Source organism: Pleurodeles waltl, chromosome 6 (genome assembly GCF_031143425.1).
Source record: "Pleurodeles waltl isolate 20211129_DDA chromosome 6, aPleWal1.hap1.20221129, whole genome shotgun sequence".
In the NCBI taxonomy this organism is placed as follows: domain Eukaryota; kingdom Metazoa; phylum Chordata; class Amphibia; order Caudata; family Salamandridae; genus Pleurodeles; species Pleurodeles waltl.
The window spans coordinates 760,991,299-761,016,715 of record NC_090445.1 but is presented as its reverse complement, the minus strand read 5'-3'; the positions used below and the strand labels follow the sequence as shown (position 1 = coordinate 761,016,715).

Sequence of the window (25,417 nt, the reverse complement as noted above, 5' to 3'; positions counted from 1 at the left end):
TTTTACATAGTAGATTGAGATGATCCACAGTAGAGGCCATTGGCGTGATCTAGTTTAGATAGTACAAGAGAGATATTAGCCTGGACCTTGTGTGGAAATCCGAGGTGGGGAAGATGCATCGCAGAGTTTTCAAGGTGATGAAGCTTGATCGTGCTAATTTGTCCAATTGGGCATTCATTGTTGACTGTTGTAATTCCAAGGTTTTTAGCTTCCTTAGATACCTGAGGAGGTGGTTACAGATCATCAGGCCAGGCATACAGTGGGTCATAAATTTTCCAGTCACCACATATAAGTATTTCTGTTTTGGAAGCATTTAGTTTGAGATGGCTCCATGTCATCCACTGATCAACGACTCTGAGGCAACTAAAGATTTGTAAGTTTCCAATGTCTTTGGGGAATTCCAATTTAAGGAGTATTTGTGTGTCATCTGCATAGTAGTAGCATGCAAGTTGAAATTCATTGATCAGTTCTGGAAATGACATCATGTAGGTATTGAGTTTTGACGAGAAAGGGGGATAATAGATTACATTTTTTTTGTTTTGAAGGTAGGATATGATCCTGTTGAGAGCAGGCCCTTCTATGCCAGCCTCTTAAATTAGGGCGTCATGATCAACGGAGTCAAAGGCAGCTGAGAGTTCAAGGAGAAGTAGTGCAGCAACTCCATTGTGGTCAACTGTGTTTAGAAGATCATCCCAGATTGTGATGTGTACAGATTGAGTGCCTCTTCCTGGCTGGAATCCAGTTTGGTAGTCTGAAAGTATGGAGTTATCTTCAATTAATTGTGACATCTGTGCCAATGCTGCTCTTTCTATCAGTTTGCACTGGAAAGGTCCATTTGTTATTGGTTTGTAGTTGTTGGGGTCATGAGGGTCCAGGTTTGCTTTTTTTAATAACAGGTGCATGTATGCTTTTTTTTAAGGTGTTCAGGAAAGGTTCCCATATTTAAAGAATTATTGATGATTTTTCTTACTGGTGTGGCAGCTGTTAATATTAGTTAATTAGTTAATTGATGGTATTAAAATAACCAGCCTTTAGAAAGATAGATGGGCAAGTCTTGCCGGTTTTCAAAGTCATGGTTTTCAGATCACTACGTTTTGTTAGCACGTTTGTCCTGATGGTTGTTCAAGTCACTTGAGCCATCATGTCCAGCCCACCCTTCATATCTTCTGCACAGACTGATTATTGGGTCTCTTGTAGAGTAAAGGGACAAGGTAGAAGTTGTAAAATAAGTCTAGCGGACCCGTTTCTACCTCTACCAATCTTTCAAATACATCAGCTACCCAGGAAGTCTCTGAACTTGACAACAAACTAGTTTGCCCAAGTGAAGGAGCTGAATCTATCAGAAATAGCCATTACTTGCTTTTTCCAGAAGAAGACACTATGGGCCTGATTCTAACTTTGGAGGACGGTGTTAAACCGTCCCAAAAGTGGCGGATATACCACCTACCGTATTACGAGTTCCATAGGATATAATGGACTCGTAATACGGTAGGTGGTATATCCGCCACTTTTGGGACGGTTTAACACCGTCCTCCAAAGTTAGAATCAGGCCCTATGTCTACCCAAGAAATATCTGTCCCCCTTGTACCTATTGGCTGCTACTTTAGTGAAACAATGCAATGAGGTGCGTATACAAGAATAATAAAATATCAATACTAATAATAATTTTCATGTCAAGAACTCTACACCAGCCATCGTGGAGCACGTGCCCAAGTAATCACTAATGAAAACATTTTTTGTAGTGCTTTCTGCTAGTCTTGCTGCTTCATTAAGTGTTACTCAGCTCCACTAGTCGTAACTTGCTGCATTACATCCCAGGAGTTTTTATTACTCACTGCACTGGTACTGTAGTTGTCCAACGGGTATTATGGGGATTGCATAGCATCAACACAGTGAGCTATCTCGTGCCTGCATTGTAAGACTGACTTGACATTTCCAGCAAAACACTCTGAATGTGCAAGACTGTACAGGAAGCAGACATTAACGCAGACATAAAAGGTATTCCGTAGAAGTTTACGTGCAGAGTGTACTGTGAATTACAAATATGCACTAACTGGAATCAGACAATACACAATAAACCGACTTTTCCTGTAAAGTGATAACTTTGGACCTCGCCTACAGAATGATGTGGATCACACTACACCGATGCACGTGCTGTTTAAGTGCAGTTAGACCATTACACAAGAGGGTTCAGCATCCCGTCACCGCCATGCAAAAGTCAGCGGAGAGGGGAGTCGTAATCCCCAGGGTGCTGCCCTGGTGGATTAAGACCGCCGGCACAAGCAGGCTGTCGACTGGCGGTGCCCGCGGTCAGACCATGGTGGCTCCAGCAGGGTCATAATGTGGAGGCCGGACCACTGCTTTGGTGGTGGTCCGACCGCCACCGCGAATCTGGAGTTCCCAGGACCGCCAGACTCGTAATGAGCACCTGAATGTACCATGTGAAGTTTAGGACTAGAAGCATATGATCTATTGCCTCACTATTGAACAAGTACGTAGTACGGTCACCAAACTGCAAAAAGATGGAATACTGGATCCTAAGTCACAGACATTACACAAATCTGTGGCACTCATCCTGGAGTATGAAATGCTGTGTGGGAACCACCTGAATATTAATTTTCATTCCTTTAAGTTACACACATGTTATTGATGCAGCAGCTCCACCCACTAAACTACCCTACTGCGACGGTAGCCTGAGGCTGACAGGTTAAACGACCATCTAAGCAGCAGGCTTGTTTAGGTCCTGAATGTTAAACCTCTCTGCCAACAATCCACTATGCCTAGTGCACCAGAAGACACCGCTCTATGAGCCTCCCATGCCAACCACAGTTCTACATAGAAGTGGGAGTTCTGCTACGGTGTTGAGGTCCTCTGAAGCATATTTATCAATAGTGCAGCACGGTTAGTGGCCCCGGAGCCCTGGGTTTTGGGGGCCTCTGCACCACACCAAAAATTACTGTCTTGTATTACACATCCAGGTGTTAGGGTGGGTCATCTTCCGTGCTTGCACTTGTGCCCACTGTTACATTCTTCCTACATCACTCAAAGTTTCTTGTGTTACAAAGTGAATAAAGAGGCAATCATTGCATCATGAGATATCTTGGTTTCTGGTAGGTAAATAAATTGCGAAGCGCATGCACAGGTTTCAGGATCTACTCCTTACAGTTACAAACAATCATTTGCAATACAATAGGTATTGCATTTGCTTGAGTTAGAGCTAGTAGCATTGTAAATTCATAAATGGGCTTTTCTTGCCACATAAATTGCCCAAGCCTGCCTCATAATTCCAGCTGTCCTGCGAATAACGAAAGCACTTCCATTTACCTTCTTTTATCTGCAGCAAAAAATAAAAGTGTTGCCATTTAGCATCTGCCACGCTAATTCCAATAGAATACCACTTTCACCACCTCATCATCAGAGTTGCTGGCTGGCTAACACAATTTCTCCAAAAAAGACACAAGACAGCCACAGAGGAGAAATAAATTAGAAGGATCACCCAAGCATAACAAGAATGTTCAAACAGTCATAGTGTAATAAGGATGTAAATTGGCCTGAATTATGGTCATAATTGTAATAAAGAGAGATTATTAAAACATATACTATTAACATATAAACCTTTAGCAGAAATATTTGTTTGGCATTAGACTGTAATGCTCAAAACACCCCTTAGAGGGCACCATAACAAAAATATAATTTGTAATAAACATGGTCATGTAACCATATTGTTAGCCCCTGAGGGGATAACACCCAGAAAACAACAGGAGAAAGTAATGGAGTTTAACCATATACTTAGCCCCTAGAAGGTGTTTTCGGGATAGTAGAACTACTGCAATGATATTACAATCAAGACCTTTAAAACAAAACTTCTCCCAGTTGTAAAACAAAAGTTGTAGCCATGAGAAAGCTTAAAAGACAATGAATGGTGGGAGGGGTATTATTTTGGGGTCCCCACTAACATAGTGTGGGGACCAAGAAATGATGTAGACCAGTGGTTCCCAACATGGAGACTTCTGTGGACCACACTTTATCATTACTGGAACCCAGGGACCCCCACTGAATCATTATTAGAATCCCAGGACCACCCCCCCCCCCAACTGAGTAATTACTGGAATCCAGGGACACTGGCCTAATCGTTGTCAATGATTTGAACGGAAAAACAATACACATAAAAATACAGAAACAAGCATGTATCAAACAAATACACAAACGGTAAAACATTTAATTTAATTTGCAAACAAATATAGATGATAATAGGACGGCTGGAGGTTTTCTAAATTTAATTGAAGCCACACTTCGTCCATAATATACTCTGTTTGATGCACCTGAGCTGCTACCACAAATCAATTTGAGGACATTTATTTAAGTTATAGCCACCATTTTCAAATTCTTTGACATTTAAATTTCTACGTTTAGCCACTTTATTTATATCCACTTTATTAATCTGTTAATATTATTTAATTTTCTAAGCAGTCACAGACTCCCTGTGGAGGCTTCGCAGACCCCCAGGGGTCCTTGGATCACAGGTTGAAAATCAAGGATGTAGACAGAAAAAGCATTTTAAAGGTGGTCCCACTGTCCTAGGACCACCACAGGCTGAGTTATGAGTACAAATGTTTTGTAAAATTAATGCCATGCAAAGCATTATGGGGTGAGTTTTCATGCCGTGAATATAATAGTATGTGAACTGTAATGCTCAGAACTTTTTCCCAGAAGACACCCAAAAAAAAAATAGCATTTGGAAGAAACGTGATCATGTAACCATACAGTCAGCCCTTAGAGAGCTTAACCACATGAAAAAAATGGGAGAAAGTAATGCAGTGTAATTATATATCTAGCCCCTAGATGGCATAGTGCATTACACATGTTCAAGGCTAGCATGACTATAACAATGATATTATAAACAAGGCCCATAAAACAGAACTTCTCTCATCTGTAAAACAAAAGTTCCAGCCATGAGAAAGCTTAAAAAGATAATACATGGTGGTAAGTGTTATTATTTTGGCATCCCCACTAACATTGTGTGGGGACCCAGAGATGAAGTAGACAGAAAGAGCACATTGTGGTCAATGTTCTGAAGGTGGTCATATTGTCCTAGGACCACCACATGCTGAGCTATGAGCATAAACGGTTTGTAAAAGTAATGCCCTGCAAAGCATTACGCGACATATTTCCGTGCCACAAATATTTTAATATGTTGACTGTGATGCTTAGAACAGCCCCTAGAGGACACCACAATGAAAATAGCATTTATAAGAAAAATTGTTGTGTAACTATATAGTTTATCCCTAGAGGGCATAAGACACAAAAATAAAATGGCAATAAATAATGCAGTGTAAGTATATATTTAGCCTCTAAAAGATATAGTGCATTACATATAATCAGGGGTAGCAGACCTATAGCAATGATATTACAAAGAAGGCCGTTAAAACAGAAGCTACGCCCAGCTGTAAAACAAAAGTTCCAGCCGTGAGAGAGTTTAAACAGATATTGAATGGTGGGAAGGGTTATTATTTTGGGATCACCACTAACCTAGTGTGGGAACCCAAGGATGATCTAGACCATGGGTACTCACAAACTTTTTCTCTGGGGCCAAAATTGCAGCATGGTTTGCGGCCGAGGGCCGCACTGAAGTGACAGCGGGGGGGGGGGGCGGGGCTTAGAGGGGGTGGGGCTTAGAGGGGCTAGATTTAGCAATTAGTGATATCTGGCACGGATAGACTGCTTGCTCCTGTCACCCTGATGGACACAGATGGCACAGCTCGGAAATACAAATATCACGTGCTCCCGGGGCCATTTTACAATCCTGTTTTCGCTGCTTCATCGTGTAGAAAGGGTCTGCTGTTCATGTTTTTCCCGCGTCCAGCGCGTGCATTAACTCGAGAAAACTCCCACTGTGCATGAGCTGCGGACAGCCACTGCCTCTTTGCATCTAGAACCGCTCCTGACAGCAAAACACGCACTAGCTGCGGGGTGTTTCGAGTAAGTGTGAAGACGTGAAAAAATAAATGCTCAGACGTCTTCCGCGCTGACGCCGCGCAGAAAATGGAAGCTGAAGATTGGCTCATTCTTATTTGACCATCCACCACTCACTCGCGGGCCGCCAAGGTAGGTCCGTGGGGCCGCTGGCGGCCCGCGGGCCGTACTTTGAGTAACGTCGATCTAGACGAAAAGGGCATGCTGTTGTGAACATTTTGGTGGTGGTCTCATTGTGCTAGGACCACCACAGGCAGCGTTATCAGCAAACATATTTTGTAAAATAATTCCCTGCAAAGCATCATGGGTCAAGTTTTCCCGAGTTCAGTGAATATTGTACTATAGGCTTTCTGGCTGTGCCGGGAGAGCCGCAAGAGCCACTTTCGCTTTGAGGATTTCAGTTTTACGTAAAGCATTCACCAATTTCAAGTGTTTTAAGGGGAGAGCCACAAGAAATGACTCTGATTGGGTAACTGTGAAAATATGACCAGCGCTCCAATACCGCTGATCGAGTTCACGCTGTTGTGCCTGTTCGTGCTATGAGCGACATGGCTGCCATGCAGCATGAAGGGGAGAGACAAAAGAAATAGTTTGCCCACGCTAAGTATATCAGCAATCGTGCAGTGATCCATGTAACAGGGGAAGTTTGCAAGGCGTGACAAAAACAGCTTCAAGGCGGGAAAACATAAAGCATTTACCTATGACATCAAGTGATTTTTGAAAGGCAAGCCCACGAACGAGTGAAAGTAATGGGCGTGAAATGGGCGTTGTTAAAAGCCCACAATACTTACAACCGGTCAAAGCGCTTGTACGCACGACCTAAAAACAAGCTATTGGGCATGGAATTCTAGGACAACTCGCCGCTAAGTAACTGTGGACAATGTTAACTTTTCATCAGACACCAAAGTCAGACATGGAAAGTAGAAAGCTGAACTGAAAAGAGGGTGGTGTGGGGGCTGGTGGGGGACATGATGCAGGAACGGGTACAAGCGATGGGGCAAAAAAAAGCCACGACAGGGGCAAGCGAAAGAAAAAAAGTGCTATGGAAGGAGACAGAAGCATTTTCCTCCTGATTCACATTTCGAGTGATGTTTATGTGCATTGCACATACTGAATTTTCCGTCCAAACACACCCTCTTGACAGGACACACTGCATCAGTTTGGAATAACAAATAGGAAACCAGATGGGAGGAAGAGGGGGAAGTGGGGTATGAGAAATAGTACCTCAATCAGGTCAGGAGCAACGGACGGGTACTGATTAAGTATGATTAATCTGTACCTGGTCGCTGCTCCGTAGAGGCAAACAGAAGTGAAGTTTTGGCTGCCGGGTCAGTTAGGAGGCAGCAAAGAAGACTGAAATTGGAGCCACCAAATAGTAAGCGTTTGGGCAGGCTGCAAGACCTTTACTGAACACATTAGTGTCACAATGCACTCGCAGGCTCGACCCTAAAAAGAAATCTGTGACATTTTTCAGGAGTAACATAGAATTGTATTGTGAATTGTAGAATGTCATAAATCTGGGCCCATGTGAGGTAGGTTTGCAAGTGCAGATTAATGACTTCCGCTAAGAAGCAGAGCCTTAACTGGGAATGTATACCCATATTTAGAGTACATTTCTGACTACGAAGAAATTCATAACAGAATACAGGGCCCCTGCTATTAAGCTGCAACAGTCACAGATTCCCAGGAGTAGATATGAAATTACTTGAGAATTTCATGTTACTTACATTTGAACAGCCTCCTGAACCATTTACTTCTGCGCCCAACTAGGGCACAAATGTGTGCATCTCAGGGTTTTTACCCAGTGGATAGGCACTAAGCAAACTGCACAGGAGAGGAATGTAAAACTCATAATGATGAATAGCATGTGTATTTTTGTGAGGTTTTGCCATTCTGACATACTGTATATAAAGAAGAATGTGTCACAACCTGCACCCCCCCCCCACAATTAGTCTTTAACAGATGTGCAATGAGAGACTACAAGGCCATGCAATTTGCAGCCCTCTTGGAATCAGAGCCTTACCCTGAGCTCATCGCCATGCGTACTACCCTCTTTGCTGTACAGCTGTCAATGCAGCGCTGAAAACCTAACTTGGAATGGGAAGAAGTGGTCTTTTCAGTGGTCACTTTTGATAACCATGTAGCAGTGACTTTTAGATTGGGTGAGACGGTAGTCCAGAACTGAATGCAGAGTTTGTCAATATTAGGAATTCACTGACTCTGATCATGGGAACATGATGATCAATTTTCAGTGCACTGTGAGCCCCAAAGCCTCTCCTAAACAGTATGAGACACAAGCAGGCCACCGGCTGCAAAATAATAGTCCTCCAAGTCATGCAAGAGCCTGGTATGAACTACAAAGACACATTCACAACCTGGCTTTCCTTTGAGATTGGGGTGGGGGACATCCAAAGGCTAATTTCCTTTTGGAGCAACCTGCTCTTTATTTTGCCACAAGTCCGATGTACTAATGAGAGGGATTGCAAAATGCACATTCACAGGAGAGCTTAAGCCCTTCTCATAAGTAGTATGTATGAGACGGGGGCCAATTTGCGGCCACTACAAATGCTGGGATGGAGGCCTGCGAGGGACTGTGGACCTCCACACCTGCCTTCGGATAACTGGCACTTCCAAAATTGTTTTTTTTTTTATACAGGAGAGGAGCTGATTTTAGAAATGCTGATATACAAGGAACAACACGGGGATGGATTGGAGAAAGAGCATACAGTGGCCCTCTGGTCTACTGTCTGAGCCATATGCATGCACTCTTCATCATTCACAGGATTAGAGCCGCCCAGAGCAAACAACTTCTTCTTCTTCCTGAGTGAGATGCCATTTGATGTTAGAGATCAAAGGCTTGTGACTGGAATAGCAAATTATTGATACATATCACTGCAATTTGCAATCACTGCAACTTACAGTGGAGAGGGAAAGAATGCCCCTTCTATGGCCCATCCTCTATGTGATTCAGGATGAGCTGCAATAGGTAAGTAAGAAAGACATCGCTCTGCAAACAGCGGTTCCCATGGGTAGTGCCCATTCCTTTGGGTAAACCCCAAACTAGGACAATGATGCCACATCTTGAAATTACTGTACCCAACAGTAGTGCTGCAGCAATTGTCTCACTATACTTCCATCCGAGTCTGCCCTTGTGATGGAGGCAGGCTGGCGGCCACACTACAGATCCTCTGGATGGAGGATCTATCTGTAAGTGAGCTGGGTAAACTGCATACTCAGTATTGAGTCATTCTCTCGTTGTAGTGATGTTCTGTACTTGTTACTCACCAGTCTATTCACTGGCACAGGACTGCTAGTGACACAACCACCGCTGAATTTGCAATTTCACCAAGGCTTAAATAGCTACTTAATGGGCCATGAAAAGCTGGTTCTGTGCTAGTGCGAGTTGTGACACGCTCAAGCTGCCATCTGCAGTCCATTGGTGTTGGATGCGTGGGCTGGAGCTGCTGGGTATGGCACACACTCAAGGTCCCCCGTTCTGCTTTCAAGGGGCCAAGGATAGCAAAGGAACGGACCCAGCCTGGGCTGATTTTGTACTAAGGGCTACAAGGTAATTGGGACGGGACAGAAATGTGAAAGTATCAACTAAAGGGAGGTTGGCGTGGGTAGGTTGTGCCATTAGTCCCTCCCTCACTGGAGTAATCTGGTGTGTAAATGTGACACGTCACTGCTTCACGTCTCAGTACACTGTTCAGCCTTAAGGCAGTACTAGTTGGTGACATTATTCATGAATGGTTATTGAAGCCTCGTCAGCTGTCGCAAACCACCTCTGAAAGTTCGCCAGCCCTAAAATACGAGTCCTGGTGCACTGCACTATCGAACACTGGCACAAATTAAGCAATGGGGTGAATAAAGTGAATTAAGGCACGAGGGAAACTTGTGGATTGAGAACTGAATAAAGGCAGGGGCAAATAAATGCTGGAGTAATGCAGAATGAAGGAAGCAACTAAGGAGAAAAGCTTTGGGATAATATACAAAGTAAAAACTGCAGAAGTAAGCAATACATGGATCCATAAAACAAGGGGTTAATAGACAGATTTCCTAATATCATCGTTCACAATTCCAGCTCACCTTCTTGACAACAGGCCTCTGCTACCAAACTCGGGACACCACGTCTTGAATATTCACACGGAGCCACAATAACTACAGCTAAGTGCAATTTTATTGCTGAGGCGAACTCAGGAAGCCATTGGCAAACGTTTATATTCAGAAAAAAAGTGCATATATGCAAAGAAGTGCACGCTATAAGTGCACCTTACCTTTTATTTTTGAATTGTTGTATGTTCCAATGCTCCTAAGCCTCTGTGTCTTTAATGAAATCCAGATTTTCTGCCCACCAGGTCGTGGAGACTCTGCATTGCCCCTTCTCATCACTGTAATGTGTGCACATACTTTCCTCGCTGCAGCTCAAGAACAATCATGTGTGGCTCTGTGATTGGTGCATGTCACCATCTGTTCAGCAAACACAGGTACTCTTCAAAATTATCACCATGAATCAATCAAAATCTAGGGACCTACTTGTGGTACTCCACGACTAGGCCTGGTGGAATGCAGCTCATGCAATGCAGCTAAGTAGTTGAGGGAATGGGATCTTGAATTTGGGTAGCTGTTGATGTGAGGGATCAATCTGGAACAGAAGCCTCCCCTGTGCTCCCATATTGATACTTTTATCTTAAAAATGAATCCTGCTTACTTGAGTCCCGCTATCTCACAGACTTTCGACATGAAGATGCAACTGCGTCTATGGACTTCGCATGTAGGGACTGCCCGCACTGGACTCTGGCGTGCAAGCTGAGCTAGACAGGCACATGCCACCTTGACTCTGTGGGTACCATTGACATTACGCTCCTTTCCCAGTGGGATGAGGTAAGCCAAATTGAGACAGCAGAGGAAGGTCAGGACCTACGACAGTAATCCAGTCAGAAAAGAAAGTCTGCTTGTCCTCTGTAAACCTGCAAACCTCTGTGTGTGCACCTTCGACCTACTGACATGCAACACTTTTGGCTTCTAGCCACATAAAATATGGAGTGCACATTGCAGTTAAGTATCAAGTGTGGTTTGTTACTCTACACAGGAGAAGGAAGTGCCGGGTTATGCATCGACAATTGTCGATCTTTAGAAAACCAGGGTGTCAGCAGGAGACCATATGAGAGGAGACCAAGTATCAACTCAAGGCACCCTTCAGAGAAAAATGATCAAGACATTGCTTTTCTCAGATGAACATTTTAGTGGCCTGATTTATACATGTATGGTCTTTTGGGGGGAACTGGAGCAATGGAGGAATAATTTAAAGGACGACCACCATGGGTTCTTGGTTAAACTGATCAGTGAAATTGGACCATACCAGTCTCCACTGTGGAATAGTTGAAAAGAAAGAATTACGTAGATGAAAAATGGAGGAGCAACTCAAAGGGGGTGTGTCACAGGGTAGAGAGAGAGGACACATGGTAACTTGGAGAGAACGTCCTGCCCACAAGGGCAACGTGTAAGCTATGTAATAAGAAAGGGCATTACACCTAATGTTGCCGGACTGTAGTAAAAGGGAGACGCAGAGTCAATAAAATCACAGGATACTTGTTCAAAGAGAACCTCGAAAAGCCTTTGTACAGGAAATGAGCATCCTTTGCATGGTTTCCTCCCAATATTTGCCCTACCTGTTTTGCTGGATTTAGAACTCTGTGCACTTACCCCACTAACCAAGAGTAATGTGTCTGTGTTACCATTCAAACACTGAAATTGTCTTGACCCTATTAGGGCTATTTACCTTTCATATAAGGCCATAGTATATGGTGCAGAAATACACCTGTGTCATGAAAATATAAATGAGACTTGTACACTGCAGCACTTTTTGTGCCATCCAGTACACTGGCAGAGAACACATGACTTCAGACTTTCACTTTGTAGCCTGACTGCATCAGCCTACAATCTACCGTATAGACATATCAAAATAACTCTTTGGAAAACTTAAATTTTCATAAGTGACCGCTAAAAACACATTGTCACCAACAAGTTAGGGTAACTGATATTTGAAAGTGGAATATGTGCAAAATTGAAATAGGCATGTTCCTCCAGTGACTAGGCCCCAAAACAGTTTTCACTAGCAGCACTTTCACTGAAGCCCAAACAATGTATAAGTACATCTTGTAAAATCTGTAACATTTGACATGAAACAACTATAAAACCCATTCAAGACTATTTTCATATATATTAAAATCGAATTAATTGGTGAATAAACAAAGTAGCTTTCAGAGAGTTACTTTATCCCTCCTTGAAGCTCCTGAAAGCTAATTTGCTTTAGCTCTCCGGCAACTGTCCAGCCAGCACTTGGTCTTGGTGTGAAAACTGCTCCCCGAGCAGCAACAATTGCCTGCGTGTGGACATGTGCTTTTCTTCCTGTGACAGACCGCTGCTACAGCAGGCGGATCCGTCGCACTGTGAGAACACTAGCTCTACCTCTTCCGACCCGGAAGAGCACATAGCAGAGACCATTCCCGTTGCCCTGCCAGGTGTAAAAGGGCAAGAGCAGGCGGTATGTGTTTTTGGCTGACTCAAAAGGGAGGACTCGGGACTGGACGGGGGCGACGGAGATGATGACAGGAGTAATGAGCCCAGGAGTGTCACCGGAGAGGAGCAAGACAACCTGATAACAGAGGAGTACCTGGAAGACCTACACGCCGAGTTCGAGGTGTGGGAGGCGCTCTGCGCAAGCCCCGGCCACGCTTGAAGGAAAGCGTGGCCACCACAGGTGCGTGCATCACTACAAGAAATGGAAGAGAGGGAGGAATGCAAAGGGGAAAAAAAAAAACAGAGCCCGATAGAAAAGTTGTCAGTATAGTTTGATTTAGTGCACATTTATCGTCGTTTTTTAATTTTTTTATTTATTTTCCACATTTCCCAACATATACATGGGGTAACAGAGGTGGGACATGCAGAGCCCGGGGAGGGACCTCAGGACTTAGTAGCAAAATTTGGACAGATAGATTACAGAGACAGAGAAGAGAGGCAGGAAACAGAAAGGGTTGCATGAAACATAGAGGAGAAAGGAAGGAAAAATAACCATATTGTACGCCTACGAAGAGAAAAGCAAGGAGAGGGAGAAAAGGAAGGGAAAACCCGGATAGATAAAGAAAGGAAGCACCAAGGCGACACACACACAAGCAACAAGAGAAGAGAGGAAAGGATAAAAAGGAGCCCGACAGGACAGGGCACAGGAAAGGAGGAAAAGGGACAGACAGAGACACAGAGAAGACAGAGAAAGACGGAAGAACAGAAAGAGAAGAGAGAAACGATAGGAAAGAGCTAGGAACCTTCCCAAATACCCGAAACACTTACCTGTATTTCTCTCCTTCTTGTTTCCCCATTCGCCTCCTGGGAGCCCTGTAACGAGAAGATGGAGAGAAGATTAAAGAGACATTCAAGCACCGATGTGGAAAAATCTAACTGTATGAGACTAAAAATAGATAACCAATAAAATCCCGTAACACCACTGCCACTGACTGCTTGTCCTCATTGTGCCAACCTGCCACACATCCCTTTATAGGAACACCAGTAGAATTGATTCAGTAACTTTATTAACTTGTAAAGGGGCTTGCCCTTTCACAAGTAAATTTATGGTGAGACATGGAAAAAGAAGCCCTTTTCCCCAACAGTAAGGTTTGCACCAAACCCAGAGGGAGGGAAGCTCCCCAATGAAACAGTTTTCAGTGACCACAGAGGCGGAGATTGCTCATTTCAAAAGCCACACACCTAAGTTGGTACATTGTGGAACACCTGAGTGCCCCAATGTATTTACTCTTGAAATACAGAAGTAACATGCAATGTGGGATTGTTTGCTGTAGGGCAAATGGAACTGCTGCAAAGGTGGGTAGGGTTGCTCCTGGGAACTTTTATCTCATTGATCAGTGAGGAGCCAGGGGCCACCCCCCAACACACACACACACACACACACACACACGCACACACGCACACACGCACACACACACGCACACACACACGCGCACACCTACCTACCTACCTACCTCATCAGAACTCCTTTTTTAGGACCTGTGGAATATCAGAAAAGGACCGACCAGCTGTCTGTGACCTGGGAGTAGCCCTGAAGGACTGGACCTGCTCTGTCTTGTGCCCAACCAAGAACAATGAAGTGGACTCCAAGGGTCACATGGTTGACCTCGTTCGTGGCTTTGGAGACACAACAAGCTGCCAGATGCCTTTTTCCTAAAGAGATCATTTCACCAGTATCAACTGGGCCTTGCTAGTGGCCTCTGCTGGAGTGAGTCCTGGCCTCCAACATGCAGTCCTTGAGGTCCCCTGGGACGCTTAGAAGTGACCCAGAGCAGCTGCTCCAGAAATTTTGAAACACAGGGACTTTTAAAAAGTTTTGAACCTCTAGAGCTGCCAGGGCGATTCTTCAGCAAAGGTCTGTTTTGATGCACCTTCCTTGGGTACAGCTTCAGGTGTGCCCCACTGGAAGATTTTGAGCTCCATTAAAACACCAAGGGCCTTATTTAGGTCTTGGCAAAGGGGAATACTCTGTCACAAATGTGCCCATCTGCCATATGACGATCCCATTATATCCTATGGGGATCATAATACTTGGATGGACTATCCGTCACCTTTGTGATAGAGTATTCCATCCACCAAGATCTAAATTTGGCCCTACGTCAGAAGGAAAAATCTTTCACTGGAATAAACCCACTTGCAGTATCTGACCCGATCTCCAGTGCCGTTGGCCTGAAATCACAACTCATTTCTGGTGCACAGCTTCCATAAACTATCATTGGAAGTTAGTGATTTTGGATCTATTTTTACTCATATCTGTAAAAATTCTTATCTCGAGTTCTGCTTATTGGATTTTTTGTTGCTTTGGTAATAATTTGTATACTTATTAATGTTTTGTCTTATTTATCTAATTTGGTTTGGGATTTTTGTTGTTTGATGTTCTAACTAAGTTGTTTTGGTGCTGCACAAATATGTTACACATTGCCATTAGCTACGCCTGTCTTCTCTGTGTCATAGCTACTGGGTGGTGAGCAAATTTAGTGACCCACATCATCCCTCACCTCAAGAAGCACCACCGACTCCTCATTCAGAAGAGATGTCTATTTAAGATCCTGATCCACACCTACAAGGCCCTATAAGACCAAGGACCAGCATACATCAACCACCACCTGAACTTCCACCTACGCCCCCAAGCACCTGCCCTCGCCTTCCCTCTCTCTCGCACTCACACCTCCTGCATCTGCTGAAGCAACAGCGGTAGACACTCCTTCTCCTACCTTTTGACAAAATCCTGGAACAACCTCCCCCTTCACCTTCAGACCTCATCCTCTCTTCTGGAATTCAGGAAAGGACTCAAGACTTGGCTGTTAACCCGGGCCCCTTAGCAGCTTGTGCCTAGTGCCTGGATACCCTCATGTGTGATTAGCCGTGCTCTATAAACATGATTAAATTGATTGATTAACATCAAATGTTTCAGATTCTTGTGCTTTAAGAAAGACTCCCTTATCTGTAGTTTACCTTGCTATATCTAGGTACCCAAGCTCACAAAGGATTATTGAGTCACCCTTTTATTGGACTTGATCGGTACCTAGGCACCATTTAAGGCTGAGCATGGGTCATCAAGTCCTGGTGAAGCCACTGACTTTTGGCGGAAAGCTCAGAGTGGGGAAGAATGTCTTAATTTGCACCCAAAGAAGGTCCCACGCCAGCCAGACACTTTTGCCTGGCGAAGATTTATATGTTCAGAGTTTTTGGAAGGAGCTCTGATTTCTCCAGTGTTGCAAGGTTACAAGATGAAGCTGAGGGGGATCTACAAGGCTGGATATCCTTTCCGTGATGTCCAACTGAAACCAATTTGCTGGAAAAGCTCTGAGTGAGGGCAAGCTAAATCTTTGGCCCAGTGATAATGCACCTTCTTTGGATTGGCTTGGTAGGTCTTTAGAGCAAAAACGTTTCTAAGTTCAAAGTTTTTCAGGATGTTAAGAGGAGTACACTTTGACATAACCAAGGGTCCAAGGACCTCAGGAATAGCATTTGGGGGTCAAGACTCACTCTAGCAGAAGCCACCAACAGAGTCCAGGGCAAGCCCAGTTAGAATTAGTCAGCTTCTTGCAGCTTATGTCATGTCCCCGTAGCTTAACAGGAGGTCAGCTAACTGACCCTTATATTTTACTTGTTTGTCCTGGGTATAAGTGGGAGCAGTTCCAGCCTTTCAGGTCTCCTCAGAGGTCTTAACAGCAGGTGCAGACCTTTTTCTGTCCTCCACAGGTCGAATAGAGTTTTGAAGAGGTTACCGGGATGCCACATTTATGTCTGGCACCAGCCTGTGAGCAGGGGTGACTCTTGGTCCAATCCTAACCAATAGGGAAAACGTTCCTGTGGGTAACCCTACCCACTTTTCCAGCAGAGCCTGTGTGCCCTACTACAAACAATTCCACATTTCCCTTTTCTACCTAACACCAATATGGCAGAACCTTTCTTTCCCTCTGCAGAGCTCCTGTGCCCACCCCAGAGGTGTGGCCAGGAAAAGAAGCAATGCCTTCCCTGTGGTTGCTTCAACCAGTTCTGATGGCAGCTCCAACCTCACTGGGAATTGTTCCTGCCCAACTAGGTGGACAAAATAGGTCCTGCCCAGGTGTCAGCTAATATTTGACTCTGAACGGCCAAGCCTACTGAAAGTTAATCAAGTTGCTGGGCACAATCCCAAGAGTCATCCTTTTGGAAGAACAGAGCATCTCCCTATACCTCAGGCCTTTGTTTCAGCTCTGGCAGCATATTCACGTCTTATTAAGAGGGTTGCATTGCAGCTAAAGCACATATAAATTGGTTACTAGAGGCTTTAGGCAGAAAACGTTAACTTTCTAAAAGTACATTTTACAAAGTATTTATCACAAATCAGACTTTACTTGTGACTTGAGCTTATAATATTTTCTTTAAAAATCCAAGAATGAATTTTGTATCTGTTAACTAGCTGGAAATAACATTATTAAATCTAATATTGTATCCCAGTGCTTTCCTATGGAACAGCTAACCCTGTTAAAATGATAATCGTTTTTTAGGCCGTTTCGCTATAAGGGCACGTCTGACATTACCATCTGCATGTCCTACTTTTATACGACATGTACCTTGCCTTATAGGCTAACTTAGAAGTGACTTAACATTCAGAAAGAGGATTTAGGCCAGTCAAAAGAGGTAGTTGTGACAAGTCAAATTTGCAGTTTTAAAACTGCACAGACAGGCAGGCTACAGTTGCAGGGGACAGTCATGTTTGCACTGTCATTGTGTTGGGTAGCACAATAGTGCTACAGTCCACTAGTGACACTTAATTTGCAAGCCCTGGGTAAGGGACTTACTGGTAAGTTTATGTATGCCAATTAGGAGTATAGCCAATTTCAACATGCTTTAGGGGCCCAAGCACATGTACTGGGACCTGGTTAGCTGAGTTGAAGTGCACAGAGTAAAATAGAACTGCAGCATCAATCTAAAAAATTGGGGTGATCATGCAAAAAGAGGCATTTTTCTACACAAACCAATTTGATAGAAGACAAGAATAGTGACAATGAGATCTCTGAGGTTTTCAGGTAAGAGTTAGGTAGTCCAAAGTGGTATGTGTACAAAAGTTTTCTGCAGAAGGATGGTTCTGCATAAAACATAATATTCCTGTGCATTCTAGAGAGGCAATCAACAAGGAACTTGAAAGGTTACTGACTGTGGGAATGATTTAAAAAAGTGTAGCCTCTGAATGGTTTGCCCCAGTGGTAGCAGCCCACAAGCTATAGGGCACAATCAGACTCTGCATTGACCTCCAAGCACTAAATAGGAATGTAGTAGTTGGTACGCTCCCCCTGCCAAACATAAATGAAATGGTAATATTATTGCAGGGAACACACCACTTTGGACTTAGCCTCTGCTTTCCATCCAACATTGTTACATGACTCTTCTCAAGAGTTAGCTATAGGTATTGTTTGTACACCATTAAGAACTTACAAATATGGGAGAATGCAATTTGGGTTAGTCACAGTGTTCTCAGTTTTCCCTGAGGGTATTGGTGACTAGGCGATACTAGTTGTTACTAGGTGTGACCATATGATATAGAGAGCATCCTAGTATTTAAGGATGGTGTGCTAGTAGCAGGGAAGGGCAAAGAGGAACATGATCTAGGGCAGAGAATGGTGTTAGATATACTTCTTGGGAAAATGGACTAACACAAAGTAAAGAAATACTGTTTCGTCAAAGAGAGTAAACAGTATTTGGGGCATCCACTATCTGATAAAAGAGCAAAGCCTGAAGGCACCTTGGTCTCTGCCATTGAAAACGTATCCAACTTATCCACATCCAACAACAAGGAGGGATTGTTTACATTTCTCGTCACAGCTGAGCTTTACGACAGGTTTGTAAATCATTGTGCATGTAGAACTGACAAAATGAGGCAGCTGTTAAACAAAGGGCGGGATCTGTGAGAGAATGAGTTTGGGGATGTCTAAGAGTCCTGAAGGAAGTTTGCAATCTTCAAGCATTTGACCCAGAGGCAAACAGCAGGATTCCAACAGATGACAATGATTGGAGCTGAGGTTCTGTTTTAATGAGATAGAAAACCATCACCATGACATGTAAAGGGTTAAGGGGAAAGAATACAGACATTGAATGACTGAAAAGGAAACACTAGCTGGAACTTGAGGTGTATCAACGTTTGTCTAGGGTCTCAAACTTGTAGTAAAAATGGATCATAAGCCCCTCAATTAAAGTTTCCACAAAAAGAGTTTAAATTACTTCCCTTCCAGAATCTTAAAGTGGGTAGTAAGAGTATACTTTTACTGTGAAGTACTTAACAGGGATTAATACTTTGACAGCAGATTGTTTAAACAGATTGCCAAAAGAAAGGGTTGAAGGGGATAATCTAGATAAAGAAATGTCTGAATAGTGGGAGAAGGTGAAGTAGTGTGGAGCAATCAAGGGCAGCAAATCAAAGAGGACTTTGTTAAAGTAGTAATTATGGATATTGAATTAGAAAAAGTCTATAAGTTGGGTGAGGGCAAGTAGCCTCTCTAGAAACTTTTAAGAGGTGCCCTCTGTCCATATTGGGAGGTGAAAGAAGAATGATTGGTATATAAGGGTCTACTCTTTAGGCCAAAACTGATTTTGTCAGAGAATCTGAGACAGCAGTTAAAAATATCTCATGAGGGCTATTTGGTATTTTCAAGACAAAAGAGAGATTGTGGTGTGAGTTCTAGTTATCAGGTTATGAACTCATGTTGGAAAGGGGAAACTTGGAATGTGTGGAGAGCTGAAATCCTGACATGACAAACAAGGTGAGAACTGCACCCATTAAATATAAATCACTTTCCAAGGAACCCTGAGAAGAAGTTAGTCTGGATGTTTTAGCATGGATTTGGTGCAAGATATCAAAATGAGGAGTGTGAATAAATTCTTAGAAAACATTTTTCTGAGCAGGGGTATCAACAATTATCACGGACAAGTAACTTAAAAGTAAATAAAGGGTTTCCTGAAGATGTGACGCATTGGAACAAAAGAGTAGCCAGCGACCAATAGGGTTCTTGAGAGATTTTACTCCACTTTGAAGGACAGCATTTAACTTGCTAAAATTAGTGGGATCAAACAAAAAACGGAAGTAAAAAAAATTGAGTCACACAGTGGTGCCCGGCATGACTGCCAGAAGATGTCCTTCTAACTTTTTAAAGGAAAACACTGTTTTGAAGTACTCGAATAATGCAGTCATGTTGGAGACAATGGTAGGAATTATACGACGGGAATCAGTGTTGTCAAATTAGGGATAATCCCACATATTGTGCAACATATGCAACGGGATATCAGGATGAAATCAGGATGAAATATACATGAATCCCACCAAGTCAGTAGAAGTACACAAAGGGCAGAGAACCTGTGTGCCTACTCTATGCACTACAGTACCAGGACTTACTCTGGTGGTAATCCCTTGAGTCCCAGACCGGGTCCTCGGGTGTCAGTGCAATCAATGCCCCCACAGTCCTGTCACTAAAGGAGGAGGGGTGGGCGAAGGACACCCACTATTGCAATCCTGCAGGAAGACCTCAGTCCTTCCACTTCCAGATGATCAAATGCAGCAGCCCACAAGCAGGCGGTGCAGCTGCAGACAAAGTAGTGAATGCTCAGATTGTGTTTACCACGGCTGGACCACCTGTGCAGAGATGGTGCATGGCAGGGCTTCCCTTCTTGCCTTCACAGTACCTATTAGTGCAATCCCATGGAGTTTAAGAGTCTCTGATATAGCCCTCAGGAGCTGTGTCCAATCATCAGCATTAGGGTGGGCTGGGCGGGGCTGGGCGGGCCCTGCTGTCCTCATCTTTTGCAGTAGTGCATGCCATCCTAGGGGGATTCCAACAGCCAGCAGCTGGTTATGTGCGGGAAGCTGGTGCTCAGGATCAGCGCCTCCCCTCTGAGACCTGCATGTCTTGTTTCCCTCTTTGAGGGGCCACGGTCACAGGGTCAATCTTGGTGCAGCGGCCCCATACATCACATCGGAAATCCAAAGCACTCAACACATGCTGGGTAAAAACAGGAAAACAACAAAGTGCCTCAGTGCACACTGGCCTGGGCAACCACCTGGCCCTTGGGTGATGCACACTACACCAGACAGGATCCCATGGCAGGGGTGAGCAATAGAACTATTTGGGGCCCCTGAGAGTTCACAGAACAGGGGTGGGGCCAGCCAACAGCCCCTTGAGTACACCGTGGCACAGAGCAGGGCACAGGCAGGTGGGCCAGCACAAGGGTCCTCCTAGCAAAGTGACAAACATTCTCTTAGCCAAGCAGGCAGCAGGTCAGAACAACCAAGAAAGTAAGTCCAGTGGCGGTTCCTCCTGGCATCACAGCGGTCCTCTGGCAATGTGCAGCATGGAGAGCCAGCAGTATCTGGTTACAAGTTCCACGTACTGTCTAGAAACATGAGGTCAGAGCCCCTGAACTTCTACTCAAAAATATCTCTGTTTTAGGGATGACTTCAAAGGAACCCTTTCAAGCGTAATACACCTCTTTCAACTCAGCCCTGGCTCCAGACATCAGAATGGGGTAAATCAGCCCTTTGTGCTGGGGGCAGGACACAGCCTTTACAAATGTAAGTGTGCCCTAACTCACTCTCTCGTAGCCAATGAAGACTATCAGTATGCAGATAGATGCAGATGCTTCTCCTGTCACACCCTTCCCCTAATGTTTTGTGGCTGTCTGGAAAGGATGGACAAAGTGTAACTACCACTCTGCCCTAGATGTGGATAGGAGTCAGGCTGCAGTTCTAAGCACCGAGAAATGCCCACTTTCTAAAAGCGGCATTTCTAAAATAGTAAAGTAAAATCCAATTACACCAGTAAGCAGGATTTCTCACTATCATTCCAAACATGCCCATACTACTCCTTTTAGATCAGAAATTGCCAATTAAAAATATATACGGGAACTCCCAATGCTACCCTATGAGAGGAGCAGCCCTCACAGCAGTGAAAAACGAAATAGGCAGTTTGTCACTAGTAGGTTACATAAAAAATAAAAGTACATGTCCTACTTTTTATATACACGGCGCCTTGCCCATAGATCTACCTAGGGCCTGACTTAGGGGTGACGAAGGTGTACTAAAAGGAGATTTAGACTTAGCAAGTAGTTTGAAATGCTAAGTCAATGTGGCAGTAAACTGCGCACACAGGCCCAAGACAGGTTTGAAAGGATACTTCTGTGGGGGCGCAATCAGCGCTGCGGGCCCACAAGTAGAATTTAATTTACAAGCCCTAGGATGTGGTATACCCCTTTACAAGGGACTTGCAGGTAAATTAAATATGGAAAACAGGTGTAAGTCAATTATATCAAGTTTTAGTAGAGAGAGCACATGCACTTTAGCACTGATTAGCAGTGGGAAAGTGCCCACAGTCCTAAAGCGCACAAAAGAAGATTCATAAAAATAGGAGGAGAAAGGCAAAATGTTTAGGGATAACCCTGCAGAAAGGGCCATTTGCAACAGACACCATTTCAGCCAAAAGAGCTGAATGCTAAATTGTGTCAAGAAAATGTCAATTGTTACTTTAAATCCTTAAATTTTGTGTTCATTACATTCTGGCAATGCCATCAGGAATACATTACATACGTACTTTGCATCGAGGTATAATTGTAAATTCATATATTGTATACACACACACATACATATATATATATATATATATATATATACACATACACACACACACACACACACAGACACACACATATATGTGTATATCAGACCTGCCATCTACAACACAAATCTCACAGTATAAGGACAGGGCGTGGTCTTGGAGGGGGCATGACTTTGTGCCTAGAAGCACCTAAGTGGCACTTTTGCCGCCACCCCAACCCCACTTCTTCGGGGAAAAAAAAACAAAAGCTTGCTGAGGCTATTGCCAATGTCCTGTGGTGCTTTCACACCCTTTAATGGACATAAGCAGTGAAAAGCCTCCGAAAACAAGCTGAAAACCACCAATATAGTGTGTCACACTGTTGCACCGTGTGAGTTGGCAGGCCTGGTGTGTGTGTGTGGGTGTGTGTGTGTGTGTGTTTATTATATACATATATAAAGATATATTCACTGAAAAAAACATAGGTTACAGGGATGTTTTAGTTAGGTTCTCAATTTACACGTACAAAACAATAGAAAGTCAGCAGATATAGTTGGAGTTCTTTCATGTAACTAAAACTCGCGCCCTAAGGTAACTATAACTCTTGTCATCGCCATGCACAGATGCCTCATCAGTAATTTTATTGCAAGTGTTGCAGTGACAATATGAAGGATGGCAAAGAATAGATCATCAATGATATAATAAGTGGAGTAATTAGCTGTGCATGTTTTTTTTTTTTTTTAACGTATAGTTATTTTTATTGCTATACGTATATCTAACCACTGCTGCGCACTGCTGAAGGCCACAGGGTAACCCACTATAGGTACCCAACCTTGCACTGTGCACTGCCTTCTCCACAAGGATATATATATATATGTATATATTTCTATGTACATCCAAATCTATGCATGTACAGTTTATTTTACAAATTGATTTATTTCTAAACTTAAGGTTTAATATTAAATTATTAATTTGTTTTATTTTTTTATATATTCTAAAATATATAGGTTAAAATAATTCTTACTTTAATAATTAATTTCATTTTAAATTGCCCATCCACGAGCCCTAAAAAAATTCATACTACCCCAACAAGTTCTTGAACCTCGAAAATTCTATACTACCCCTACACAATTCTTCCCTTGAACACTACAAAGCTTGTATTATCCCTATACCCTACAATCCCTTAGCCACTATGTAAAGAGATAGAGAGATAAAATGACTTCCGATGTAAAAGCAGAAAATCTTACCTTCGATGTAAAAAAAATCCTGATGTAACACCCACGGTGTAAACAACCTTAATGTAATGCCTGCGATAAGACTAAACACTGCTTCAGGCATATGCTATGTAAGCCCTCGCGTGTGTGGCTATTAAAGCTATTAAAATTATTCACTCGATTATTTGACTTCCACTGTTGTATCTTCCAGATGTTGTATCTTCCAGATGTTGGAAGAAGCAGGGTTAAAATACTGATTACAACTTAGTGTACATACTGCTACCTCCTAATATTGCATACCATACATAATTTCAAACCTGGAAATTTGTAAGAAAATATTAACTTATGATTTTTTTTTTCATTTGGTTAGGAACATTTTCTCCAACATTTCCAGTTTCTCCCTTCCACTCCTATATTAAAAAATATGGTAGTTGAGTAACTTCCCGCCCTTTCAGCAGCAGTTACACTGAAATCTTTCGGGTAGGGATTTATGTGCTGGAAAGTTTGGTTAACGCTTATATATATATATATATATATATAGAGGTTAGGGGATACACATTAAATCAGGACAACTGTAGTTTTTAGATTTTTACTTACTTGCACCTTCTGCCTCAGTATGGATGTGCTGCATTTAAAATAGATTTATAATTTTGCATATTTACGTTTGAAAATCAAATAATGTCACTTGCCCACCGATCAAACTTTGCTAGGAATACTGAATGCAGAATACTTCGGAACACATGGATGCTAAAGTTAACATATCTCCTTTCATATTACGATTGCTGTATTCCGGCATTAAGGAGCCAAGAAGTTTGGCCAAATTATGTTAATGAAATATGTAGAATGGAACGACTTTTGTTTACTACAGGTAACAAAGCACCTACATATGTAAACATTTTAAAAATAGAGTTTGTTCTGGAAGTGCTTTATTTTGCAGTTAAAATGACATATTAAAATCTCCTGGGCCAAAATCACTTTTGCAGTAAACCAATATTACACATACACTATATCAGTATGGTGTATTACTTAGCACTAAATCTGCTCACAGCAGTGCTTAATTTGTAAAAGAACGAGTGTTGGTGCCCAAAGCTCTGCTCAGAAGCCTGCAGCCTGTTCAATTAAATGTACGTGCACCAAGGGCCGGTCTTAGCGCTGTCGATGCCCTGTGTGATAATATTTGTTGGCACCCCTCAATGACCACCTATACCACAGATTCCCTTTCCACCCTTTAACAGTGCCCTCAAGTAAGTGTTACACAGTGGCGGCCGGCAGCTTTAGGAGGAAGGGGAGCAGGTGGGAAGCGCACACACACACACACTCATTCTTTCACACACAGAAACACACGCACGCACATCCATCCATTAACATCCAAACATGCACGCACGCACCAAACATTCATTTTAAAACATCGCACACACTCATTCTTTCACACACGCACATCCATTAGCACTCATAACATTCAAACATGCACGCACGCACCTTTCATTTTAAAAGATCACACTCATTCTTTCACACACACATGCATGCACATCCATTAACAACACTCATAACATTCAAACATTCATGCACACACGCACCAAACATTCATTTTAAAACATCACACACATACACACACACACACACACACACACACACACACACTTACCTTCAGCCTCGAGGTCCCAGGAGGATTGGGACTGCTGCCTTCCCTCATTGGTCCCAGCCTTGTCACAGAGTGGGATGGGGTCACTGAGACTGCTGACACCAACCCACTCTGTGACGAAGTGTCACTGATTGACACTCGCCCTGGGCGCTTCAGAGCTTAAACCTGAAGCACCCAGGTCGAAGTCAATGGGTGACGCTTTCCTCGTCACCCAGGGGAGGGCCTCGAGGCACCTTTGCTGAGCCGAGGAGGTCACGCCCATAGGAGCTGTGACCTCCTCAGCCCAGCAAAGTTCAGCTCAGGCAGCCAGGAGTCTGCGCAAATCACGCATGTCTCACTCCTGGCTGCCTGACCTGAACATGAAGAGTGTCTGTCAGGCTGACCTTTGTTCAGCCTGACAGACACTCTTCATGATGGGCAAAAGGTGGGGGTGTGTGGCC

General features: G+C 43.4%; 1 long non-coding RNA gene across 2 annotated transcripts in view; it reads right to left on the bottom strand.

Moving 5' to 3' along the window:
- The window catches only part of LOC138300246 (uncharacterized), a 686,960-nt gene that overhangs the window by 587,571 nt on the left and 73,972 nt on the right, over positions 1 to 25,417 (bottom strand). For both annotated transcript variants that reach the window (XR_011204895.1, XR_011204894.1), the window contains exon 2: positions 13,324 to 13,368. This is a non-coding gene — a long non-coding RNA (uncharacterized lncRNA). The remainder of the gene's footprint in view (positions 1 to 13,323; positions 13,369 to 25,417) is intronic.